At 47.0% G+C, this 15928-nt stretch overlaps 2 long non-coding RNA genes across 2 annotated transcripts in view; one reads left to right on the top strand and one right to left on the bottom strand.

Annotated features, from left to right (window-relative positions):
• Positions 1-15928, bottom strand: part of LOC310885466 — a 120298-nt gene that overhangs the window by 98871 nt on the left and 5499 nt on the right. The gene's annotated exons all lie outside the window — the stretch shown is intronic.
• Positions 7136-14413, top strand: LOC310885473. Its single transcript, XR_014574829.1, has 2 exons — positions 7136-7801; positions 12437-14413. It is a non-coding gene; the product is annotated as an uncharacterized lncRNA (long non-coding RNA).

A 15928-nucleotide genomic window follows, 5' to 3' on the forward strand; every position in this document is an offset into this window, starting at 1 on the left:
TGTCATAAGCCCAAGATGCACCTAAACACACCATTAAGATGATCTTAGGAACTAACGACTGATTTAAACCCACGAAAGCCAGGGCCCAAACTGGGATTAGATACCCCACTATGCCTGGCCCTAAATCTTGATACTTACTTTACCGAAGTATCCGCCAGAGAACTACGAGCACAAACGCTTAAAACTCTAAGGACTTGGCGGTGCCCCAAACCCACCTAGAGGAGCCTGTTCTACAATCGATAATCCCCGATTAACCCAACCACCCCTTGCCAACACAGCCTACATACCGCCGTCGCCAGCCCACCTCGAATGAGAGCACAACAGTGGACACAATAGCACCCCGCTAATAAGACAGGTCAAGGTATAGCCTATGGAGTGGAAGAAATGGGCTACATTCCCTATTCATAGGGCACACGGAAAGAAGCGTGAAACCACTTCTGGAAGGCGGATTTAGCAGTAAAGTGGGACAATAGAGCCTACTTTAAGCCGGCCCTGGGGCACGTACATACCGCCCGTCACCCTCCTCAAAAGCCACATCCCACATAACTAATACCATAAATACGCTGAAGATGAGGTAAGTCGTAACAAGGTAAGTGTACCGGAAGGTGTACTTAGAATATCAAGACGTAGCTATAACACCAAAGCACTCAGCTTACACCTGAAAGATATCTACTAGACCGGATCGTCTTGAAGCCCCCCCTCTAGCTCAACCACACAAATAGTACACCAAAACTAAAGAATTTACTAAACTAATTAAACTAAAGCATTTTACAGTCTTAGTATAGGCAATAGAAAAGACACTTAGACGCGACAGAGACCCCAGTACCGTAAGGGAAAGATGAAATAGCAGTGAAACAATCAAAGCGACAGACAGCAAAGATCAACCCTTGTACCTTTTGCATCATGGTTTAGCGAGAACAACCAAGCAAAGTGAACTAAAGTTTGCCCCCCCGAAACCCAAGCGAGCTACTTTCAAGCAGTTAAAGAGAGCGAACCCGTCTCTGTTGCAAAAGAGTGGGATGACTTGTCAGTAGAGGTGAAAAGCCAACCGAGCTGGGTGATAGCTGGTTACCTGTGAAACGAATCTAAGTTCCCCCTTAATCCTCCCTACCGGACATCCTGAACCCTAATGAGATGATTAAGAGCTATTTAATGGAGGGACAGCTCCATTAAAAAAGGACACAACCTCGACTAGCGGATAATTCTTACTACTGATCCTACCGTGGGCCCTAAAGCAGCCATCAAAAAAGAGTGCGTCAAAGCTCCACCACCTAAAAATACCAAAATAAGATGATTCCCTTATCACAAACAGGTCAACCTATGAATATAGGAGAATTAATGCTAAAATAAGTAACTCAGGGCCACACCCCTCTAACGGCGCAAGCTTACATAGAAACATTATTAACAGACCTAGACAGATACAAAAACCCCTACAAGACCACGTATTAACTAACCCTGTTAACCCGACTCAGGAGCGCCTATAAGAGCGATTAAAATCTGTGAAAGGAACTCGGCAAATTAATAAGGCCCGACTGTTTACCAAAAACATAGCCTTCAGCAAATTAAACAAGTATTGAAGGTGATGCCTGCCCGGTGACTTAGGTTTAACGGCCGCGGTATCCTAACCGTGCAAAGGTAGCGCAATCAATTGTCCCATAAATCGAGACTTGTATGAATGGCTAAACGAGGTCTTAACTGTCTCTCACAGATAATCAGTGAAATTGATCTCCCCGTGCAAAAGCGGGGATGTGAACATAAGACGAGAAGACCCTGTGGAACTTAAAAATCAACGACCACCGCGAATCCTCAATCAACCCCACTGGGGCCACTACCATCGCAGAGCCTGGTCGATATTTTTCGGTTGGGGCGACCTTGGAGGAGAACAAATCCTCCAAAAACAAGACCATACCTCTTTACCTAGAGCTACCCCTCAAAGTGCTAACAGTGACCAGACCCAATATAATTGATTAATGGACCAAGCTACCCCAGGGATAACAGCGCAATCCCCCTCAAGAGCCCATATCGACAGGGGGGTTTACGACCTCGATGTTGGATCAGGACATCCTAATGGTGCAGCCGCTATTAAGGGTTCGTTTGTTCAACGATTAACAGTCCTACGTGATCTGAGTTCAGACCGGAGCAATCCAGGTCGGTTTCTATCTATGACACACTCTCCCCAGTACGAAAGGACCGGGAAAGTGGGGCCAATACCACAAGCACGCCCCCCCCCTCTAAGCAGTGAAACCAACTAAACCGTGAAGAGGGCCTTCCCCCACCACTTTCAATCCTAGAAAAGGACCAGCTAGAGTGGCAGAGCCCGGCAAGTGCAGAAGGCTTAAGCCCTTTCCCCAGAGGTTCAAATCCTCTCCCTAGCTTCACCCATGATTCAAATAACAACACTAAGCTGCCTCATTATATCCCTCCTATACATCATCCCAATCCTGATTGCCGTAGCCTTCCTAACCCTAGTAGAACGGAAAATCCTAAGCTACATACAATCCCGCAAAGGCCCTAACGTTGTCGGGCCTTTTGGCCTACTTCAACCATTTGCGGACGGACTGAAACTATTTACCAAAGAGCCCATCCGACCCTCTACCTCTTCCCCACTTCTATTCATTCTGATACCAATACTAGCCCTTGTCCTAGCCCTCACCACTTGAGCACCACTGTTGTGGTTTAACCCGGCTGGCAGCTAAACACCACACAGCCGTTCGCTCACCCTCCCCCCTCCCTCTCTGGGATGGGGGGAGAGAAACGGGAAAGTGAAGCCTGTGAGTTGAGATAAAGACGGTTTATTAAGACAGGAAAATAATAATAACAATAATAATAATAATAGTGATAATGGTAATAGTATTAACAATAATAATGTGTAAGAAAACAAGTGATGCACAATGCAATTGCTCACCACCCGCTGACCGATGCCCAGCCTATTCCCGAGCAGCCGCCCCCCCACCCCGGCCAGCCACCCCTATATATTGTTTAGCATGACGTCAGATGGTATGGAATACCCCTTTGGCCAGTTTGGGTCAGCTGTCCTGGGTCTGTCCCCTCCCAGCTCCTGCTGCACCCCCAGCCTGCTCGCTGGCAGGACAGAGCAAGAAGCCGAAAAGTCCTTGGCCTGGTGTAAACACTGCTCTGCAGCAATTAAAACATCAGCATGTTATCAGCGCTCTCCTCATCCTAATCCAAAACATAGCACCCTACCAGCTACTATGAGCTACTTAACTCTGTCCTAACTGGAACCAGGACAACCACTACCACTCCCATTTCCCCTAGCAGATCTAAACCTCGGAGTTCTCTTCCTAATAGCCATGTCAAGCCTAGCCGTCTACTCAGTCCTATGATCAGGCTGAGCCTCGAACTCAAAATACGCACTAATCGGAGCCCTACGGGCAGTAGCACAGACCATTTCATACGAAGTGACACTGGCCATAATCCTGCTATCAATAATCATACTAAGCGGAAGCTACACACTCAGCTCCTTTGCCGTCGCACAGGAGCCTCTATACTTCATTTTCTCCTCATGACCCCTAGCAATAATATGATACGTATCCACCCTAGCAGAGACAAACCGAGCTCCTTTTGACCTCACAGAGGGTGAATCTGAGCTAGTCTCAGGGTTTAACGTTGAATACGCCGCAGGACCCTTCGCCTTATTCTTCCTAGCTGAATATGCGAACATTATGCTAATAAATACACTTACAGCCATCATATTCCTAAACCCAAGCGCCCTAGGGCCACCCACAGAACTATTCCCCGTCATCCTAGCCACAAAAGTCCTCCTACTATCTTCTGGTTTCTTATGGGTCCGAGCTTCATACCCACGATTCCGATATGACCAACTAATGCACCTACTATGAAAAAACTTCCTACCCCTCACACTAGCTCTGTGCCTCTGACACATCAGCATACCTATCTGCTATGCAGGCCTACCTCCTTACATAAGGAAATGTGCCTGAACTACAAAGGGTCACTATGATAAAGTGAACATAGAGGTATAACAGCCCTCTCATTTCCTGCTGACCTTAGAAAAGTAGGAATTGAACCCACACAAGAGAAATCAAAATTCTCCATACTTCCCTTATATTATTTTCTAGTAGAGTCAGCTAATCAAGCTATCGGGCCCATACCCCGAAAATGATGGTTTAACCCCCTCCTCTACTAATGAACCCTTACGCGACCCCAATCATAACCTTCAGCCTCATCTTGGGCACCACAATCACAATTTCCAGCAACCACTGAGTTCTGGCCTGGACAGGACTGGAGATCAACACACTAGCCATCATTCCCCTAATTGCCAAATCCCACCACCCACGAGCAGTAGAAGCCGCAACGAAATACTTCCTAACCCAAGCAGCTGCTTCCGCCCTGGTCCTATTCTCTAGCATAACCAATGCCTGAGTCACCGGCCAATGAGACATCACACAAATAAACCACCCAACCTCCTGTCTACTACTGACAGCAGCAATCGCTATTAAACTGGGCCTAGTGCCATTTCACTTCTGATTCCCAGAAGTACTACAAGGATCGCCACTAATAACAGCCCTGCTACTCTCGACCCTCATAAAATTCCCCCCACTAACCCTGCTCCTACTAACATCCAAATCCCTCGACCCAGCTCTACTCACCGCCATGGCCCTAGCCTCAACAGCACTAGGAGGCTGAATAGGACTGAACCAAACACAAACACGCAAAATCCTAGCCTTCTCGTCCATCTCCCACTTAGGCTGAATCGCCATCATCCTAGTTTACAGCCCCAAATTGGCCTTACTTACCTTCTACCTATACACAATCATAACATCAGCCGTATTCCTAGCCCTTAACAAAATCAAAGCCCTTAACCTATCCATGATCACAACCTCATGAACAAAAACCCCAGTGCTAAACGCCACCCTAATACTAGTACTTTTATCCCTAGCAGGCCTCCCCCCATTAACAGGCTTTATACCAAAGTGACTTATCATCCAAGAACTAACTAAACAGGAAATAACACCAGCAGCCATGGCAATTGCCATGCTATCACTGCTCAGCCTCTTCTTCTACCTACGCCTCGCATACCACTCAACAATTACCCTTCCCCCCAACTCCTCTAACCACATAAAACAATGATACACTAGCAAAGCCCCAAGCACACCTACTGCGGTCCTTGCCTCACTATCAATCCTCTTACTTCCCCTGTCCCCAATAATACATGCCATTGTCTAGAAACTTAGGATAACACCCCAAACCGAAGGCCTTCAAAGCCTTAAATAAGAGTTAAACCCTCTTAGTTTCTGCACATTAAGACTTACAGAATATTAACCTGTATCTTCTGAATGCAAGTCAGACGCTTTAATTAAGCTAAAGCCTCCCTAGACAGATGGGCTTCGATCCCACAAAACTCTAGTTAACAGCTAAATGCCTAAACCAATTGGCTTCTGCCTACAAAGACCCTGACGCACCCTAGTGCGCATCGATGAGCTTGCAACTCAACATGAATTTCACTACAGAGCCGATAAGAAGAGGAATTAAACCTCTGTAAAAAGGACTACAGCCTAACGCTTCAACACTCAGCCATCTTACCCGTCACCTTCATCAACCGATGACTATTTTCCACTAACCATAAGGATATTGGCACCCTGTACCTCATCTTCGGGGCATGAGCAGGAATAGTCGGCACCGCACTCAGCCTATTAATCCGCGCAGAACTAGGACAACCAGGAACTCTCCTAGGCGACGACCAAATTTACAATGTAATCGTTACCGCTCACGCCTTTGTAATAAGCTTCTTTATAGTCATACCCATCATGATCGGAGGATTCGGCAACTGATTAGTCCCCCTCATAATCGGTGCCCCCGACATAGCATTCCCGCGAATAAACAACATAAGCTTTTGACTCCTCCCCCCATCATTCCTCCTCCTACTAGCCTCATCCACTGTAGAAGCTGGCGCCGGCACAGGCTGAACTGTCTACCCTCCCCTAGCAGGTGACCTTGCCCACGCCGGAGCTTCAGTAGACCTGGCTATCTTCTCACTCCACTTAGCCGGTATCTCCTCCATCCTTGGGGCCATCAACTTTATCACCACAGCCATCAACATAAAACCCCCCGCACTCTCACAATACCAAACCCCACTATTTGTCTGATCCGTACTAATTACCGCCATCCTACTCCTTCTATCACTCCCCGTACTCGCCGCCGGTATTACAATATTACTAACTGATCGAAACCTAAACACCACATTCTTCGACCCCGCTGGAGGAGGAGACCCAATCCTGTACCAACACCTATTCTGATTCTTCGGACACCCAGAAGTCTATATTCTGATCCTACCGGGGTTCGGAATCATCTCACACGTAGTCACGTACTACTCAGGCAAAAAGGAGCCCTTCGGCTACATGGGAATAGTCTGAGCCATACTATCCATCGGCTTCCTAGGATTCATCGTCTGAGCTCACCACATGTTTACAGTAGGAATAGACGTTGATACCCGAGCCTACTTTACATCAGCCACTATAATCATTGCCATCCCTACCGGAATCAAAGTATTTAGCTGACTAGCCACCCTGCACGGAGGAACAATCAAATGAGACCCCCCCCAATACTATGAGCTCTAGGATTTATCTTCCTATTTACCATCGGAGGATTAACAGGAATCGTTCTTGCAAACTCTTCCCTAGACATCGCCCTGCACGACACGTACTACGTAGTTGCCCACTTCCACTACGTCCTATCCATAGGCGCCGTCTTTGCCATTCTAGCAGGATTTACTCACTGATTCCCACTACTCACTGGGTTTACCCTACACCAAACATGAGCAAAAGCCCACTTCGGGGTAATATTTACAGGAGTAAACCTAACGTTCTTCCCCCAGCACTTCCTAGGCCTAGCAGGAATACCCCGACGATACTCGGACTATCCCGACGCCTACACACTATGAAACACCATTTCCTCCTAGTCCTAGGACTTAGAGAAACTCCAGTACTAAAAATAGTAAACACAAGCAATAATTTCATATACTTCACTCTCACTCACCACTCAACTATCAGCTAACCACACCCCCGTCCACATAGCTTAACACAAAGCATGGCACTGAAGTTGCCAAGATGGCATAAAACATGCCTGCGGACAAAAGACTTAGTCCTAACCTTACGGTTGGTTTTTGCTAAATATATACATGCAAGTATCCGCGCCCCAGTGTAAACGCCCTCGACCACCTACCCCCATACAGGCCTTGAGGAGCGGGTATCAGGCACACCCAAGTAGTAGCCCAAGACGCCTCACTAAGCCACGCCCCCACGGGTATTCAGCAGTAATTAACATTAAGCAATGAGTGCAAACTTGACTTAGTTATAGCAACAGCCTAACTTCAAGGGTTGGTAAATCTTGTGCCAGCCACCGCGCTCATACAAGAAACCCAAATCAACCGTCCTATTGACACGGCGTAAAGAGTGGTAAAATGCCTATCCTAGCTAACTAAGATCAAAATGCAACTAAGCTGTCATAAGCCCAAGATGCACCTAAACACACCATTAAGATGATCTTAGGAACTAACGACTGATTTAAACCCACGAAAGCCAGGGCCCAAACTGGGATTAGATACCCCACTATGCCTGGCCCTAAATCTTGATACTTACTTTACCGAAGTATCCGCCAGAGAACTACGAGCACAAACGCTTAAAACTCTAAGGACTTGGCGGTGCCCCAAACCCACCTAGAGGAGCCTGTTCTACAATCGATAATCCCCGATTAACCCAACCACCCCTTGCCAACACAGCCTACATACCGCCGTCGCCAGCCCACCTCGAATGAGAGCACAACAGTGGACACAATAGCACCCCGCTAATAAGACAGGTCAAGGTATAGCCTATGGAGTGGAAGAAATGGGCTACATTCCCTATTCATAGGGCACACGGAAAGAAGCGTGAAACCACTTCTGGAAGGCGGATTTAGCAGTAAAGTGGGACAATAGAGCCTACTTTAAGCCGGCCCTGGGGCACGTACATGGTTAAACATGCCTGTTAGTAGTGTGGCGAGCCATAGTGGGAAGGCTAGGGCTATGTTCATAGATAGTTGGGTGGTTGGGGTGAATGTATATGGAAGGAGGCCTAGAAGGTTGATTGTAAGAAGTATGATTATTAGGGATGTAAATATTATGGCTCATTTGTGGCCATTTTTGTTGAGTGGGACTATTAGTTGTTTTGTGATTAGGTGAAGGAGTCATGTTTGGATAGTAGAAAGGCGGTTGTTGATTCATCGGTTGTTTGGGGACGGGAATAGTAGGGCTGGGAAGAGTAGGGATAGTAGGATTAAGGGGATGCCAAATAGATTGGGGCTGGAAAATTGGTCAAAGAAGCTTAGGTTCATGGTCAGGATCATGGTGTGGGTTTGGTAGTGAGGGAGGTCTTATTTGATGGGGGGTTGGTTGTGGTGAAGGCTAGTAGTTTTGGTTGGATGAGGAGTGCTAGGGTTAATCAGGTTATAATTATGATTGAAAATCATGGTGCGGGGTTAAGCTGTGGCATATCATTAAGGAGGGGGAAGTCCCTCTTTGGCTAGCTTAAAAGGCTAGTGCTGTTGCATAGCTTCTTAATGATTAGGATGATGATAGAAGGGACGATCAGGCCTCGAAATGTGGGAGTGGGGTTGATTCTACTACAGTAGGTATGTAGCTGTGATTAGCCCCGCAAATTTCTGAGCATTGTCCGTAAAAAATCCCAGGCCGGGTGGTAATGAATGAAGTTTGGTTTAGTCGGCCTGGGATTGCGTCTGTTTTAACTCCGAGCGTTGGGACTGCTCAGGAGTGGAGTACGTCTCCTGCAGTAATGATTACGCGGATGGGGGATTCTATTGGGATAACTACGCGGTGGTCAACTTCTAGCAGTCGGAAGTGGCCGTTGGGTAAGTCTGGGGTGGGCACTATGTAGGAGTCGAATGATAGGTCTTTGAAGTCTGTGTATTCGTAGCTTCAGTATCATTGGTGGCCGATGGCTTTTAGGGTGAGGTCTGGTTCGTCGATTTCGTCCATTATGTAGAGGATTTGTAGGGATGGGAGGGCGAGGAGTACCAGGACGATAGCAGGTAGGATTGTCCAGATCAGCTCTACTTCTTGGGCGTCTACAGCATTGGACGAGAGTTTTTCTGTTAGTATGTGGGCTAAAAGGTAGAGAACTAGGCTGCAGATAGCTAGGGCAACGATTAGGGCGTGGTCGTGGAATTCAACGAGTTCTTCTATGATGGGTGATGAGGCGTCTTGGAATCCTAGTTGGGAGTGGTTGGCCACATGAGATGTACAGGATTTTTACCTGTGATTTAGTCTTGACAAGGCTATGTAATTGGTTTACTAACGTCTCATAAGAAAGAAGCATGAGCGGTTAACCTCCTGGGAGACCCAGAAAACTTCACCCCAGCAAACCCGCTAGTAACCCCACCACACATCAAGCCAGAATGATACTTCCTATTCGCCTACGCCATCCTACGTTCAATCCCAAATAAACTAGGAGGCGTATTAGCACTGGCCGCCTCCGTACTGATCCTATTCCTAATCCCATTCCTGCACAAATCAAAACAACGAGCAATAACATTCCGACCACTCTCCCAGCTCCTATTCTGAGTACTAGTCGCCGACCTCCTCGTCCTAACATGAGTAGGAAGCCAACCCGTCGAACACCCATTCATCATCATCGGCCAACTCGCTTCAATCGCCTACTTCACTATCCTCCTATTTCTCCTCCCCACCGCAAGCGCCCTAGAAAACAAAATACTCAACTGCTAAATACTCTAATAGTTTATAAAAACATTGGTCTTGTAAACCAAAGATTGAAGACTTACCACTTCTTAGAGTACCCCAAACTCAGAAAAAAAGGACTCAAACCTTTATCTCCAGCTCCCAAAGCTGGCATTTTCAATAAACTATTCTCTGACCCTAACCCCTAAACCGCCCGAATAGCACCCCGCGACAACCCCCGCACAAGCTCCAATACAACAAACAAAGTCAACAACAGCCCCCAACCCGCCACTAAAAACATCCCTGCCCCATGTGAATAAAACATGGAAACTCCACTAAAATCCGACCGAACAACAAACACCCCAACATTATTCACAGTAGAAACCCCGAACTTCCAAGCCCCCATAAACCCCCCAAACACCAACCCCCCAAAAACAATTGCCACAAACGCTACTGCACATCCAATCACCCGTCAATCCCCCCAAGCCCCAGGGAAAGGCTCCGCTGCTAAAGCTACTGAATAAACAAACACCACCAGCATACCCCCCAAATACACCATAAACAGCACTAAAGCCACGAACGAAACCCCAAGGCCCAGCAACCACCCGCACCCCGCCACAGACGCTAACACCAAACCAACAACCCCATAATACGGCGAAGGATTCGACGCCACACCCAAAACACCCACCGCAAAGCAAATCCCTAAAAAAAACATAAAATAAGTCATTATTCCTGCCCGGACACTACCCGAGGCCTGCGGCTCGAAAAGCCGCCATTGTTCTCAACTACAGGAACTAACCGCAAGCCCCCAATAATTCTACCCCATCTATGCCATTATGCTTAACCCCCCCCCCCTCCCCCCCCGAGGCGGGGGTATTTGGTTATGCATATTCGTGCATAAATTTATATACCCCATATACATACATACTATAGTACCAGTAATATACATTATATACGGACTATCTTATAAGCAGGTGCTAAACCCATACATGTACACGGCCATTAAACCCTTAAACACACTCCTACCAAACCACCCGGCATGAATGTTCTAGGACCATACCCCACAACACCCAATACAACTCCACTCAAGCGCATAACAAGACCCCATTTTAATGAATGCTCACAGGACATGCTCCAACAACAACTCTCCACCACATATCTCATGCAGTTCGTATCAGACGGATTTATTAATCGTACTCCTCACGTGAAATCAGCAACCCGTTGCACATAATGTCCGGTATGACTAGCTTCAGGCCCATACGTTCCCCCTAAACCCCTCGCCCTCCTCACATTTTTGCGCCTCTGGTTCCTCGGTCAGGGCCATCCATTGGGTTCACTCACCCCTCCTTGCCCTTCAAAGTGGCATCTGTGAGTACTTTCACCTTCTCAATGCGTAATCGCGGCATGTTCCAGCTTTTTGGCGCCTCTGGTTCCTCTTATTTTTTCCGGGGTTACCTCACAGGTGGCTATTCCCAGTGATCTCGGGGGTCCCACAATCTAAGCCTGGACACACCTGCCTCACGGCCTATCCTATATTTCAAGGGTCCCTCGATGAGACGGTTGGCGTATATGGGGAATCATCCTGACACTGATGCACTTTGACCACATTCAGTTAATGTTACCTCCACCCTCCGGGTTAAATGGGGCTATTGGATGAATGCTCGTTGGACATAGCACAAAACAACAAATCATTAAGCGCAACCCCTGCGCTTCACAAACTAAACCAGTAAACTTTCGCTAACCACCATGTAGCATAAACCTTCATCGCCCAATCCCAGCAAACTACCTCTAAAACTCCATTAATCATCCCTTCCATGACATCATCGGAACGATGTACATATACACACAAACACATACAAAATAACTTAAACTTATTAGAGAAACTCCAGTACTAAAAATAGTAAACACAAGCAATAATTTCATATACTTCACTCTCACTCACCACTCAACTATCAGCTAACCACACCCCCGTCCACATAGCTTAACACAAAGCATGGCACTGAAGTTGCCAAGATGGCATAAAACATGCCTGCGGACAAAAGACTTAGTCCTAACCTTACGGTTGGTTTTTGCTAAATATATACATGCAAGTATCCGCGCCCCAGTGTAAACGCCCTCGACCACCTACCCCCATACAGGCCTTGAGGAGCGGGTATCAGGCACACCCAAGTAGTAGCCCAAGACGCCTCGCTAAGCCACGCCCCCACGGGTATTCAGCAGTAATTAACATTAAGCAATGAGTGCAAACTTGACTTAGTTATAGCAACAGCCTAACTTCAAGGGTTGGTAAATCTTGTGCCAGCCACCGCGGTCATACAAGAAACCCAAATCAACCGTCCTATTGACACGGCGTAAAGAGTGGTAAAATGCCTATCCTAGCTAACTAAGATCAAAATGCAACTGAGCTGTCATAAGCCCAAGATGCACCTAAACACACCATTAAGATGATCTTAGGAACTAACGACTGATTTAAACCCACGAAAGCCAGGGCCCAAACTGGGATTAGATACCCCACTATGCCTGGCCCTAAATCTTGATACTTACTTTACCGAAGTATCCGCCAGAGAACTACGAGCACAAACGCTTAAAACTCTAAGGACTTGGCGGTGCCCCAAACCCACCTAGAGGAGCCTGTTCTACAATCGATAATCCCCGATTAACCCAACCACCCCTTGCCAACACAGCCTACATACCGCCGTCGCCAGCCCACCTCGAATGAGAGCACAACAGTGGACACAATAGCACCCCGCTAATAAGACAGGTCAAGGTATAGCCTATGGAGTGGAAGAAATGGGCTACATTCCCTATTCATAGGGCACACGGAAAGAAGCGTGAAACCACTTCTGGAAGGCGGATTTAGCAGTAAAGTGGGACAATAGAGCCTACTTTAAGCCGGCCCTGGGGCACGTACATACCGCCCGTCACCCTCCTCAAAAGCCACATCCCACATAACTAATACCATAAATACGCTGAAGATGAGGTAAGTCGTAACAAGGTAAGTGTACCGGAAGGTGTACTTAGAATATCAAGACGTAGCTATAACACCAAAGCACTCAGCTTACACCTGAAAGATATCTACTAGACCGGATCGTCTTGAAGCCCCCCCTCTAGCTCAACCACACAAATAGTACACCAAAACTAAAGAATTTACTAAACTAATTAAACTAAAGCATTTTACAGTCTTAGTATAGGCAATAGAAAAGACACTTAGACGCGACAGAGACCCCAGTACCGTAAGGGAAAGATGAAATAGCAGTGAAACAATCAAAGCGACAGACAGCAAAGATCAACCCTTGTACCTTTTGCATCATGGTTTAGCGAGAACAACCAAGCAAAGTGAACTAAAGTTTGCCCCCCCGAAACCCAAGCGAGCTACTTTCAAGCAGTTAAAGAGAGCGAACCCGTCTCTGTTGCAAAAGAGTGGGATGACTTGTCAGTAGAGGTGAAAAGCCAACCGAGCTGGGTGATAGCTGGTTACCTGTGAAACGAATCTAAGTTCCCCCTTAATCCTCCCTACCGGACATCCTGAACCCTAATGAGATGATTAAGAGCTATTTAATGGAGGGACAGCTCCATTAAAAAAGGACACAACCTCGACTAGCGGATAATTCTTACTACTGATCCTACCGTGGGCCCTAAAGCAGCCATCAAAAAAGAGTGCGTCAAAGCTCCACCACCTAAAAATACCAAAATAAGATGATTCCCTTATCACAAACAGGTCAACCTATGAATATAGGAGAATTAATGCTAAAATAAGTAACTCAGGGCCACACCCCTCTAACGGCGCAAGCTTACATAGAAACATTATTAACAGACCTAGACAGATACAAAAACCCCTACAAGACCACGTATTAACTAACCCTGTTAACCCGACTCAGGAGCGCCTATAAGAGCGATTAAAATCTGTGAAAGGAACTCGGCAAATTAATAAGGCCCGACTGTTTACCAAAAACATAGCCTTCAGCAAATTAAACAAGTATTGAAGGTGATGCCTGCCCGGTGACTTAGGTTTAACGGCCGCGGTATCCTAACCGTGCAAAGGTAGCGCAATCAATTGTCCCATAAATCGAGACTTGTATGAATGGCTAAACGAGGTCTTAACTGTCTCTCACAGATAATCAGTGAAATTGATCTCCCCGTGCAAAAGCGGGGATGTGAACATAAGACGAGAAGACCCTGTGGAACTTAAAAATCAACGACCACCGCGAATCCTCAATCAACCCCACTGGGGCCACTACCATCGCAGAGCCTGGTCGATATTTTTCGGTTGGGGCGACCTTGGAGGAGAACAAATCCTCCAAAAACAAGACCATACCTCTTTACCTAGAGCTACCCCTCAAAGTGCTAACAGTGACCAGACCCAATATAATTGATTAATGGACCAAGCTACCCCAGGGATAACAGCGCAATCCCCCTCAAGAGCCCATATCGACAGGGGGGTTTACGACCTCGATGTTGGATCAGGACATCCTAATGGTGCAGCCGCTATTAAGGGTTCGTTTGTTCAACGATTAACAGTCCTACGTGATCTGAGTTCAGACCGGAGCAATCCAGGTCGGTTTCTATCTATGACACACTCTCCCCAGTACGAAAGGACCGGGAAAGTGGGGCCAATACCACAAGCACGCCCCCCCCCTCTAAGCAGTGAAACCAACTAAACCGTGAAGAGGGCCTTCCCCCACCACTTTCAATCCTAGAAAAGGACCAGCTAGAGTGGCAGAGCCCGGCAAGTGCAGAAGGCTTAAGCCCTTTCCCCAGAGGTTCAAATCCTCTCCCTAGCTTCACCCATGATTCAAATAACAACACTAAGCTGCCTCATTATATCCCTCCTATACATCATCCCAATCCTGATTGCCGTAGCCTTCCTAACCCTAGTAGAACGGAAAATCCTAAGCTACATACAATCCCGCAAAGGCCCTAACGTTGTCGGGCCTTTTGGCCTACTTCAACCATTTGCGGACGGACTGAAACTATTTACCAAAGAGCCCATCCGACCCTCTACCTCTTCCCCACTTCTATTCATTCTGATACCAATACTAGCCCTTGTCCTAGCCCTCACCACTTGAGCACCACTACCACTCCCATTTCCCCTAGCAGATCTAAACCTCGGAGTTCTCTTCCTAATAGCCATGTCAAGCCTAGCCGTCTACTCAGTCCTATGATCAGGCTGAGCCTCGAACTCAAAATACGCACTAATCGGAGCCCTACGGGCAGTAGCACAGACCATTTCATACGAAGTGACACTGGCCATAATCCTGCTATCAATAATCATACTAAGCGGAAGCTACACACTCAGCTCCTTTGCCGTCGCACAGGAGCCTCTATACTTCATTTTCTCCTCATGACCCCTAGCAATAATATGATACGTATCCACCCTAGCAGAGACAAACCGAGCTCCTTTTGACCTCACAGAGGGTGAATCTGAGCTAGTCTCAGGGTTTAACGTTGAATACGCCGCAGGACCCTTCGCCTTATTCTTCCTAGCTGAATATGCGAACATTATGCTAATAAATACACTTACAGCCATCATATTCCTAAACCCAAGCGCCCTAGGGCCACCCACAGAACTATTCCCCGTCATCCTAGCCACAAAAGTCCTCCTACTATCTTCTGGTTTCTTATGGGTCCGAGCTTCATACCCACGATTCCGATATGACCAACTAATGCACCTACTATGAAAAAACTTCCTACCCCTCACACTAGCTCTGTGCCTCTGACACATCAGCATACCTATCTGCTATGCAGGCCTACCTCCTTACATAAGGAAATGTGCCTGAACTACAAAGGGTCACTATGATAAAGTGAACATAGAGGTATAACAGCCCTCTCATTTCCTGCTGACCTTAGAAAAGTAGGAATTGAACCCACACAAGAGAAATCAAAATTCTCCATACTTCCCTTATATTATTTTCTAGTAGAGTCAGCTAATCAAGCTATCGGGCCCATACCCCGAAAATGATGGTTTAACCCCCTCCTCTACTAATGAACCCTTACGCGACCCCAATCATAACCTTCAGCCTCATCTTGGGCACCACAATCACAATTTCCAGCAACCACTGAGTTCTGGCCTGGACAGGACTGGAGATCAACACACTAGCCATCATTCCCCTAATTGCCAAATCCCACCACCCACGAGCAGTAGAAGCCGCAACGAAATACTTCCTAACCCAAGCAGCTGCTTCCGCCCTGGTCCTATTCTCTAGCATAACCAATGCCTGAGTC

This window comes from Anser anser (assembly GCF_964211835.1).
Source record: "Anser anser genome assembly, chromosome: 23".
NCBI classification, from domain to species: Eukaryota; Metazoa; Chordata; class Aves; order Anseriformes; family Anatidae; genus Anser; species Anser anser.